The 11,564-nt window shown below is 45.3% G+C and overlaps 1 long non-coding RNA gene across 1 annotated transcript; it reads left to right on the top strand.

The window, feature by feature from the left end:
• The first annotated feature begins 466 nt into the window (after positions 1–466).
• Positions 467–10,717, top strand: LOC109384447 (uncharacterized). Its single transcript, XR_002124402.1, has 3 exons — positions 467–557; positions 3,397–3,551; positions 8,884–10,717. It is a non-coding gene; the product is annotated as an uncharacterized LOC109384447 (long non-coding RNA).
• The last annotated feature ends 847 nt before the right edge of the window (positions 10,718–11,564 follow it).

Raw genomic sequence — 11,564 nt, 5'->3', positions numbered from 1 at the left:
GCGTGCGCCACCGCCGAGGTACAAACGCTCCTCCATGCCCCGGGGTTCGGGGCTGCGACCAGCGCCTGCGGCAGAGACACACAAGCCTGTAAGGTCGGGTCTGGAATCCCCAGACCCTGAATACTACAGTGAACGCGGTACAAACCCGCTGGTCCCCTGCCCGCCCCCGGCCCGACCCGCCCCCGGGCCTCACTCGGGTCAGCCAGCGGGCACAGCTGAGAGCCGCCATGTTCTCTGCAGGAAGTCGCGAGGGAAATGACGCCACAAGCCTGAGCTGCCCCGCACCCTGACTTCCGGTCGGTTCTGGGTTGCTGGACGGTTCCTTTTCCTTCAATCAACGCCGGCGCCCACTGCTCTCCTTCCTTCTCTTTCATCCTCTTCTACTCACCCACTCCCCTGGCGGCTGACGGGACGTACAACCACTTTGTTTATTGCTTTATTTTCAGTCACCATGTTTCATTTATGCTGAAACTTCAAAATAACATTAAAAGGGAATATGAGTTTTCATGTTTACCGCCGAAGACCTAAGTTTAATAACAACTGAGACACAAACTGGGGTAACTATCTTAATGTTTTTGTGTCTACATGTTTTTCTTTCAACCAGTACTCGCTGATCATTCATAAGGCAGGCACTAAAGGTGTTAACACAACACAGTCCATGGGAGAAGATGTGAGTCTGGTTTCTCCTTCAATATCCTAGCCTTGCCAGTTATTCGGCATTATTCAAGTTTCCTCATTGTTTTTTCCTGTGTGGTGGTGGTTTTTGCTCAGACGTTTGTTTGTCTAAGAGTGTGTCCCAGGCCTGAACTCCCCTGAGCAGGACTATAAATAGAGACAACTTACTTCCAGCATGTAAGTGTGACTAAAGGGGAATTTCAGACTGGTTTCTAAAATTCTAGTCACACGCTGTTTGTAAGTGACATGCCTAAAAACAAAATGACAGGAGGATTTGCCTAAGCCAGTATTCTGGTAGTGTGGTTTTGAACCAGAGGCACTTGTTTAAAATGCAGACTTATGAGTCCCACCCCAGGCTTGCTGAATTCTAATCTCAGGATTGGGATCCCATAAAATACATATTTAATAGGCTCCCCCAAATGATAACACATTGAAATTTAAGAACCACTAGCTAGGTTCTCTGTGATTTGTATACCCCATTCCTCTAAAAAGATGCAGGGCATTCTCCCAGCCCAAGGGAGGGAATGCAGTGGTTCTAATCTTGGGGAACCAAGCACAGGCTTTGTGCCTCTGTCTCTGCATTCCTTTAGACAGGGTATTCTCTACAGTAGTGGAATGAAGAGATTTATAGATTTAAAGATCAGATAATAAATTTCTAAGAGTCTTGAACAAATAGGGAGTGCTGTGTAACTAACTATAAGGCTGTTATAAATATTATAGTTAATGTAACTTATTAATGTGTAATATTAATATAACATACTCCTCTATCTCCACTCATATAGCCCATGAAGTAAGTCAAAACCAGAGAGTATTACCATCTTGTTTTCATAGATTCCCTAGTCCCTACTTCTACAGTGCTATTGCCATCCACCACCATTTTTTTTAAAGATTTTATTGGGAAATTGGGGGAGGGGAACAGTGTTGGCAACTTGGGGAAGGGGAACAGTGTTGAGGGGAAGGGGAACAGCCAAGTTGTTGTCCTTCAATCTTAGTTGTCCTTCAATCAAGTCCAGTCACGCAGCTCAGCTCAAGGTGCTGCGTTCAATTAGTTGCAGGTGGGGCAGTCGATCCAGCAGCCTTATTGTTAAGAGCACAGGCTCCATCCACTGAGCCACCCAGGTGGCAGCTCAGCTCAAGGTGCCGAGTTCAGTCTTTAGTTGTGGACAAGCATAGCCCATCATCTCGAATATGCAACCTTGTTGTTAGGAGCATATGCTCTCACCAGCTGAGCCATCCTGCCACCTGTTGGCAGCTCAGCTTGGGCACAGCTCACTGGCCCATGTGGGAATCGAACCAGCAACCCTGTTGCTCAGAGCTCGCACCCTTGAGCAAGCTCTTAACCAACTGAGCCAATTGGCTGGCCCAATCCACCACCATTTTTCTCCTTCAAATATCATTCTGTCTGATAAAGAAAAAGTGAGAAATTTATTCTTTCTAAAGACTATATTTTCTGTTACTTTAGGAAATTTAGAGTGGGAAAGAAGAGAGATGTGCCATCTTGATCCATTCTCTGGTAATAATCTTAATTTTTATCCCAGAAAATATTAGTTTTCTTGAGGGTAACTACAACACTATTTTCATACCTAAATTCTGTACAGACCTAAGCCCAAGTGACACTCAAACAATATCTGCTAAATGATATGACAGTATGTAGCTGTCATCAGGATGCTCACCGTTCGGAACTAGTGAAGGGTACTAATTGACTCAAGCCGAGGAGATGACACCATCATTGTCTGAAGGTTATTGTGTTCTCCCTGTGAGTTGGTGAGCTCTCCTGGCCTTTGAATTCCCATGAAAGCATCTCTCACTGATACTGCCTGAGAATGAGGAAATTCCTTAACCAGTCTCTTGGGCAGGGGAGGGAGATTAAACCATCTTGTTATTTCTAACTGTTGTGAAGCATATATAAGTGTTCAGTGTCAGGCTGGGTGGATTGAATGTATTTCCAAGGCCTACAAATCCTCTAGTACAGGAGTCCTAACGGAGTTCACAGAGCCTCCAGGTGTCCGTGAATACAAAATCAGTATCATGAACTTGGATGGAGAAAATCCAAAAGCTACATCTTTATTCTCACTAATTTCTAACGGAAATTTAGCCTTTCCTTTCATTATGAATGTAGAATGAAATTACAGTGCTACCTGTAGTGCCCTTGACTTTGTCACTAATAGAAATAATATTTCATACCACATTTCAGTTTAGGCAGATATCCTAAAATGCCACTTACTCTCATCTTTACTTTGATATTATTTGACCCACTGCTAAATTTTGTTATTTAATGCATTAATAAAGCAGCACACATAGTACTATGTTACAAGGTCGCTTTATTAGTATTATATGTCAGCATAATGAGTTTCCTTTATAATCCTATTTGTTTTATTTTATGCATTTAAAAGCCTTTCCTGAGCTGGCTGAGTGGCTCAGTTGGTTAAGAGCTCGCTCAAAAGTGCGAGCTCTGAGCAACAGCGGTTCGATTCCTGGCCCGAGCTGAGCAGCCACTGAGCTGCCAACAGGTGGCAGGATGGCTCAGCTAAAAAAAAAAATAATTAAAAAAATAAATAAATAAAAGCCTTTCCTAAGAAGAAGACAGGAGAGGAAGCTCAGCAAGATTTGGCCTCAGCTTTGTCTGGGGAGCTCTGGATCATGAATGCTGCCTCGGTGTTGTCCCGATTTGAGGCAAGGCTTAATAACCCCACTTCAGCCCTGCATGGTCTAATCTTCCAGGCATCTCTGGCTCTTGGAGGCTTCATCTGGCCATGGACAACCCTCCAGAGAAATGGGTAACTGAACAATTGACAACCAACATGTGAAGCAGTTGGGAGAATGGATGCACCAGCTGGCAAAGAGCATCTGGATGAGGCAGCTACCACCCTGTGGAGGTGAGAAGGAACATCGTGTACTGGGACACAGTAAGGAGAGCAGGCATGTTTGAGGAGATGAGGTACAGTGAGGAGTAGTGAGTAAGGCTGGTGCAAGTTTTAGAACTGAGAGAAATGGAGAGGGATTTATGAGCAATACTAAGGACCCTGTTGGGATGGTGGTCATGATATAATTGTACGTGGTTTCATGGAGAAAGCCAACACTTGGGTTCATCCAAAAGTAAGTGTTTTGCTAGAGAGAGGTACAAGGGAGTTGAGAGTGTTGGCAAAATGGAATTGGGAGGGAAGTGAAGGCAGTCAGAAGAAATCTGATGGGTATGCAGGTGAGAAAAGGCTCAAAGGTCCCAAAGTATTCAAAGAGCAGTGCTTGTGGGATCCACTGAGCAAATAGGAGCGGAGGAGAGGAGGGTGTCTCCACCAGTGTTTGTGGATGCCAATGATAATGAAGTCCCAGATGGGACTATGGGAGTGGGTGCTGAAAAGACCTTGAGGAGATGCCTGCAGAGGAGGACTCAGACCCACCATATTGGATGGGTCACAGATGTGTCACCATGGGAGTCACCCAAGATAGAGTCATCAGCTGAGGCAGGAGAAAGGCTAAGATCCAGATGCCAGAGTCTTCTCTTGGTGAGCAGGAGAGACCAGAAAGTCAGAAGTTGAGAAAGGTGAGATCAGTGACTGGGAGGAGCCCCCCAAAAGTAGAACCTCTGCTAGTTCTAATATAAAATTTTGCTTGGGTATTTTTAACTAGACAGTGCATAAATTATTACATTCATCTCTTTAAAAAATGTTATAAATTATAAATAATGCCTAAGTTTCTTACCACTCCAACCACAGCTCCAACCCCCCAGAGACAGTCAGTCATCTCCTTCAAAAATTTTATGCAATGCATGCACACACACACACTATACAATATTATTTTTAGTGTGTGGGTATGTGCTTCAAAATAAATAGTTTCATACTTTGTATCCTTACTGTCCTATAATTTACTTTTTTCACTCAACACTGTCTTAGAGATCTAAGATACCATGTCTTAAAGAATGAGCAGACTCATTGTTTTATTTTGCTGCTTAGTATTTTATAATGTGAATTTGCTAAATTTTTTGAGCCTTTCTCAAGTTGATGGATGCTTAGGTGGTTTCTAGCTTGGGTCATTACCAGCAATATTGCTGTGTACATGCCTGTACAATATTCTTTGTACACATCATATATGTTACAAAGTGCCCCTCAAAGCACCTGTGCCCATGTGTATGTTTCAGTTATGAATATGCTCCACTGCAATAAACAAAAAATCATTAAATAAATAAGGATTGTTAGGGTTTTTCCCCTCACTTCTGAATGTAAGGAGTTACGTAAGGGATTGGCTTAGATGCTTGGAGGTGCCTCCTGAGATGCTGTCTAACTTTCCACTCTGCCAGCCTTAGCATGTTGTCTGAGATCCTCATCTTTGGTGCCTCATATACACCATGTGGCTGCTACAGCTCCAGATATCATTTCTGCATTCAGAACTGGAAAGGGAGCGAAAGAGCAGCCCCAGCCATATCTGCTCCTTCTTATCAGAAATGTAAAAGCTTTCTCAGAAACACTCTCAGCAGATTTCCACTTAGGTATTACAGGCCCGGAGTAGGTCCATGACCACTCCTACTGCAAGGGACACTGGGAAAGATGGAAAGAGGTTTATCCTGATTGGCTTAAACTAATTCTTCACACTCTGGCTGCACATTAGATTCACTTGGGGAGTTTTTAAAACTACATAGGTATGGAGCCTAACACCAGAGATTTTGATTTTTGATGTAATTGGTCTGAGGTGGGTGACAACGTACAACATAACCACAGCCCTAACAAGAGAGGGGTTCATTTTCTGCTCACATAAAAGTTCAGTGATAGTTGGCTCAGGGCTGGACTGGTCCTCCATAGTGTCAGAGGCTCAGACTCTGTTATCTTGTTGGTCTACCTTGCAAAGCCTCCATTCACTAGTTCATTTAAGATCCAAGACAGTTATTCCAGCTCCGGCCATCCTGTATGTATTCCAACCAGAAAGAAGGACAGGGAAGGAAATGAGCAGAGGCCTCCAGCCCTTTAATGGCACTTCCTATAAGTCACACACACCATTTCTGCTTACATCCCATGTGATACAGAGGTGTGTCAACTTTTTTTTTTTTAAGATTTTATTGGGGAATTGGGGAGAGGGGAACAGCGTTGGGGAATCGGGGAAGGGGAACAGACAGGTTGCTGTCCTTTTCCTCTTCAGTCTAGTTGTGGAGGACATCACTTCACTGGCCCATGTTGTATGATCATTGTGCTCTTCCCGGGTGATGCAATCGGTTGCCAGTCATTGGTCGGCCACTCACAGTGGCTCCGGGCAGCTCACACCAGCTGCCGGCCCTCACACCGGCTGCCGGCTGCTCACACTGGCTGCCAGCCACTCACGTAGCTCACGGCAGCCCACTGCAACCCCACTGCAGCCTACGCTGTCGCCAGCGACTCATAGCAGCCCAGCTCCAGGTCAAGCTGTTGTTCATCATCTTTGCTGTAGAGGGCAAGCGTCACTGGCTCTCAATGTGGGATCCGAACCGCAGCCCTGCTGCTCAGAGCTGGCGCTCCCAAGTGACCTCTTAACCAGCTGAGCTACTCGGCTGGCCCTGTGTCAACCTTTTTATTCAAAGCTCTAGCTTTCTTTCAGAAAACCTCCTCTCCCTTAAGATGATAAGCATATTCTCCAATATGTTTTTCTAATGCTGTAATGGTTTTGTGTGTTTATATGGTTTAAGCCATTAATTTATCTGAAATGTAGTTTTGTAAAAGGTGAAAGATAAATACCTAACTTTATCTTTTTCAAGGGTTAGCTAATTGCCTCAGTATTGTTTATTATCTTTTTCTCCAGTTAAGAAATTCTACCTTTAGCAAATACTAAATTTCCACATATTTATTAGGTCAAACCATGTCAAGTTGCAATACATATCACCTCACCCAGCTTTTTATTTTCTCAATATTAGTCACTACTAAGTGTCATGTTATATATTTATTTGTTTATTGCCTGTGTCTCTCAACTGAATGTAAGTTCAATGAAGGCTGGGATTTTGTCATTTTTGCCAACTACTAGCTCATATGTATCTGCTAATTGAATGAATGAGATTTACCCTTGAGTCTATTAATATATATTATAAGCTTTTTAATGTTGAGCCATCCTTATATATTAGAAAAGCCAGCTTGGTTGTAATATATTATTCTTTAAGTATACTTCTCTATTTGATCAGCTAACATTCGTTTAAGTCGTTTGCATCTGTGATCTTAAAAGAGCTTGGATTTCTCTTTTCTTTGTTTATGCTGCCATCATCTAGTCTGAGCATCAGGACTGAGACACAGGGCTTTAAAAAGAGAGACTGGGGCCGGCCGAGTGGCGCGTTGGTTAAGAGCTGGCTTGGGACTCCAGCTCTGAGCAGCAGGGCCCCTGTTCGGATCCCACATGAGGGCCAGTGACACTGCCCTCTACAGCTAAGATGCTGAACAACAGCTCAACCTGGAGCTAGGCTGCAGTGACTGATCTGCCTCACCCGGGAAGAGCGCAATGATGATACCAACATGGGCCAGTGAAGTGACGTCCTCCACAACTAGACTGAAGAACAAAAAAAAACGACAACAAATTGTCTGTTCCCCTCCCCAATCCCCCAGCGCTGTTCCCCTCCCCCAATTTCCCAATTAAAAAAAAAGAGAGAAACTGGCATGGCCCGAAGTGGACATGAGGTAGGAACGCTTGGGAGACATGATCGGCCATGAGCCCTGAGTGTCCCTGCACATTCTTGTTGGATGTTCCAAGAATGCAAGGCCCTGGCTGCTCTTTGCCCACGCCATTTCTCAGACTTGTATTTGGAGTGAGCAACCTTGAGGGATGAGGTAATATCTCCCTCTCAGACAAAGAGCAGGCTTGCTTATTTCCTATTGTAAAAGAGGTGGTTTCCCCAAACTCCATGTTCCCCAGATGCAACACAAACCTACTACATGCACAGCATCTCCTGGGCCCTCCATGTTGCCCCTGTGGGACTTGGAGGAAAGGGAGCCAATGTAAACATTATGCTATGCTGCTTGCTGTGCCATGAAGAAAAAAATCCTTTGTCTCTGACCCGGGAGCTTCATCTTGGCCAGGGTCAATGAAATAGTAAGAGGCTTATCAGCAGAATAAATTCAAATGCCAGACCCTGATAGTATTGGCAATGAGAATGGGATGCTGACAGCGGCATGACTTTCTGAAACAGGAAGGACGAGGACCCTATAGGCCAGGTCAGGGGATATGAAAAGACTCCTAGCGTATGTTAGTGAAACCTCTCAACCAAATGGTGGGTGTCAGGGCAAGGGTGGCTAGCAGGAGGGTCTCTCTCACACTGTCCTACCCGTTAATGAGGACAGCAGTGAGAGGCAGGATGAAAACAAACTGCCTGAATGGTGCTTTGTTCCTGCTCACTCCTCCATGCAGGAGGTGGAAAGGATGCTATGACAATGGGGCAGTAAGCCCCACAGCCCCACCCAAAAGGCAGCATGGGAGTGGCTGCTGAATCAAAGGGTCCTGAAAGCTAAAGTAAATGGTATCAGACAGGATGTTTGCAATAGAGCTTTAGGTGAACCAAAAGCATTACCAGTTTATTGGGTTGAGGCCCACAGGTGGTCATTCAAACCCAAAGTGAACCAAAGCCTTACTATCACAGACCTGGTCTCGCCCTCTGGTTCTCCAATGCTCTCTCTTCATACTATGCCACCCTTCAGCTGCTTTGATGAAAAAGAGGAGTGTGCTGGGAACTTTGTCAAGGTGAGGGCCTCAAATGTTTATAGCTCTCTAGGACCCAAGCACCCATGTCACCATCTTACCTAGTCCTTACCTAGTGGATGGATTCAGGCAGGGGTGGCGGGAGGCACCAAGGATTGCAAGTAGCCCTGGGCTCGGGTGCTGTCTGGATTGACACTGGAGGCACACAGGGGAGGAGACAGTGGCATGCCAACCCCGAAGCCAGAGGCCAAGAGAAAATAAACACCTCCCAGCTGCTCCCCCATGGGCTAGCCTCCCCCGCCACTCAGCTCTCCCTGCTCTCCCCTCTGGAATAGCATGATCTCCTGCAGCTATTGCCATAACTCCTGATCTGCATACACTAAACTCCTTGTGTTTTCCCATAAGGTAAGAAAATCACCCAATTTCAACTGATGGACTTTGAGCAAAGTTTGCAGTGGGAAAGGGAAATTAAAGTGGCCTTGTAGGTGGGTCCTGTGGGCCAATTCAATATACTGTATTGTCATTGGGGCTGCCACTGCTGAAAGCACAACTGGTATTGATGTTTTTGTACAGGCTTGTACTGTGAATATCCATGAGTGTCAGAGGGGATTCGCCCATTCAAAGACTACCACGTGTACAGAGGTGATTCCTGAACCCTCTGGGATGGTCCAGAAGAAACTATAGGCTTCGGAGAGAAGAGATATAAAAGGGCAAGACAGACTCAATGGCTGCAATCACTCAGTAGCCGGTTTCCTGCACAACACCGCCTCCTGCTGGACACAGTTACCAAGTACATCCCTTTTTAAAAGGAACCTAAACTTGTTACTGACCCATACAGGTCCTGTGACCCTCCAACCTGACATCCCCATTTTGGGATGCATCAACTTGGATTTAGTGGTTATCAAGGGAAGGGTACAAAAGGCCTTACTAGTGAGATGGAAATGCTATGTTCAACAACACAGCTGGCCTAGCCCTAACGTCTGGGTTTTACAAGAAAGAGTGGCAGCAATCCATTTGGGAAAACTTCATTCCTCAGTTCGTCACCTAAAAAAAAACTAGCTCAGGAGGGCCTTCAATTCACAGAGGGTCCCCTAAGTGTTCCTGCCTGGTTGTCTGAGGGTTTGACTATGCTGACACCTGATGGTGTCCGCGTTCAACTTCAGCGCCAGCTATGCAGAATCAAAAAAGCAGGTGTGGTCGTTCTGCTCCATGGGCAGAACTCAAGACAGTGCTAATAGTCCTGGCCAACACCTTCCCTGATGAAACTTGGTACATTTTTACTGCCTTTTGTGCTGTTGTCAAGGGCCTAGCTGTCTTGTCTGCAAGATGGGCAGACATCCTTCTATGGAGCTGCAAACTGTAGAAACAAATTCAGCTGCCAATCACACAGCCTGGGTCATCATGGAGACGCTTGTGGTAAAGTCCCATCTAATAAGAGCAACTGGAATCAAGCTTCTGATCCATCCTGCACTGACCATATAACCACCACCACCACCACCCCCAGATCATTGTACCAATTATGGCAACACATCCACCATAAGGACTGGGCACGAAATAAAGAGTTGTATGTTTCTGATGTGGAAGCCACCGCTACATACCAGCCTTGTGACACCTCCTGAGAGTATAGCTGTTTGTCTTACATTATAGAGGCCACATTGCACAAGCATTGCTCCCACCTGCTCCTGGATGATTGGCTACCTCAGTCCTTTGACTCCCTCTCTGGACTGTCACTGGTGCCTTACTGCTGGGAGCACATTTTCAAGTTATAGTGTTGCTATCCTAGTCTGACCAGGACACTCTGGCACACCATTTTGGCCCTTGTAACTAAACCATGTCAAGTTTTTGGCATTTCAGGCCATCTACAGTCTGACAATGATGTAACCTTTGTTGTAAAGCCACCCAACAATGAGCCAATAGTCAAGGTATATGGTGGCCATGCCATGCTCCCAGGCATCCCGTATTATTGAGCACTGGAATGGCCTCTTCAAAAATAAACCAAAAAAGCTTCTGATTGCCTCCCTTTTTTCCTTTTGATCAACACACCTTGGTGAGGCAGTGAGGTCATTGAATGCAGCTGTCCCCAAACAAGAATTATCTCTTCTCAGCAATGTCCTGGGTAATTATCAGGACAAAAGAAGTAGAAGGTTATAAAGACTTATTCTGAAGATTTAGGATTTTGACTATTTCTGGGCATTGTGCTTCCATCCTCCCATCCCCCAACAATAACCCCAGACCAGCCAAGTTGGCACACCCTCCAGGTTTTAGCCTGGCAAAGGGAGCCTACAGGGTTCAAACTTAATTCTGGTTTAGCTGCCTGGATTCTCCTGATGGATTTGACTCATGCAAACTTTTGAGACGGAAGAGTCATCAGAGGTCAGCAAACTGCGGCTCGCGAGCCACATGCGGCTCTTTGGGTACATACATGTGGCTCTGACGTAAAATTGAAAATGAAAATAGAACTATCATAGTTTCATTTATAAAATTTTTAAAGGATATTATTCACGTAATGGTGATTATGTAAGAATATATTTATGGCTCTCGAATAATTTTTAAAATGTTGTGAGAGACAGGATTGGCTCTTCCAGGGGTCGGCAAACTTTTGAGACAGAACGTACCCAAAGAGCCACATGTGATTCGCGAACTGCAGTTTGCCGACCCCTGGTCTAGGTCATAAAAGTGATGAGCACTTGGATGAGCACACTGCTTGCCAAGTCCCCCTACGCTGGCCCACACAGGCCAAGGTGGGAGATATAATAGGTCTCTGTAAATTTTGTCCCACTCATACCTGACCCCTCCAGATGAAAGATCAGGATATGAGTTAGGAAAAGACTGGCGAAAAGGTGAAGCTATAGTGTTGCCTTACAGCCAATCCCACGACCACCCCCTCTGCATTAGCCTCATACCCTGTAGTCAAGAGAGTGTCTCGGAAAACTGAGGCCGGATGGAATGATATCTGTAAAGCTCTCTCAGGGGGCGTCTCGGAAAACTGAGACCTGATGGAATGATATCAGTTGTCTCCCCTGGGAGGACATGTAATAGAGTGTCCTGTGGCTGTGCAGTGATGTATGAAGACATAGTATTTGTTGGAGTACAATGGGGTTAGGTAATGGGAACAAGCCTTAAGGCACCTACGTATACACAGTTAATGATTCACAATTCAGCAGTTTACTTCTTTGAAAAATCTTAATAAAAGCCTTGCGTTGACCCGATTCGGGGCTCAGTCTTGATCTGAAGACTGGGTCCCTTGGTCTCGC

The sequence above is a fragment of the Hipposideros armiger genome, unplaced genomic scaffold (genome assembly GCF_001890085.2).
Source record: "Hipposideros armiger isolate ML-2016 unplaced genomic scaffold, ASM189008v1 scaffold_94, whole genome shotgun sequence".
Classification (NCBI taxonomy): Eukaryota; Metazoa; Chordata; class Mammalia; order Chiroptera; family Hipposideridae; genus Hipposideros; species Hipposideros armiger.
Note: the sequence above shows the minus strand (reverse complement) of the source record. Positions and strands in the feature narration are given on the sequence as shown.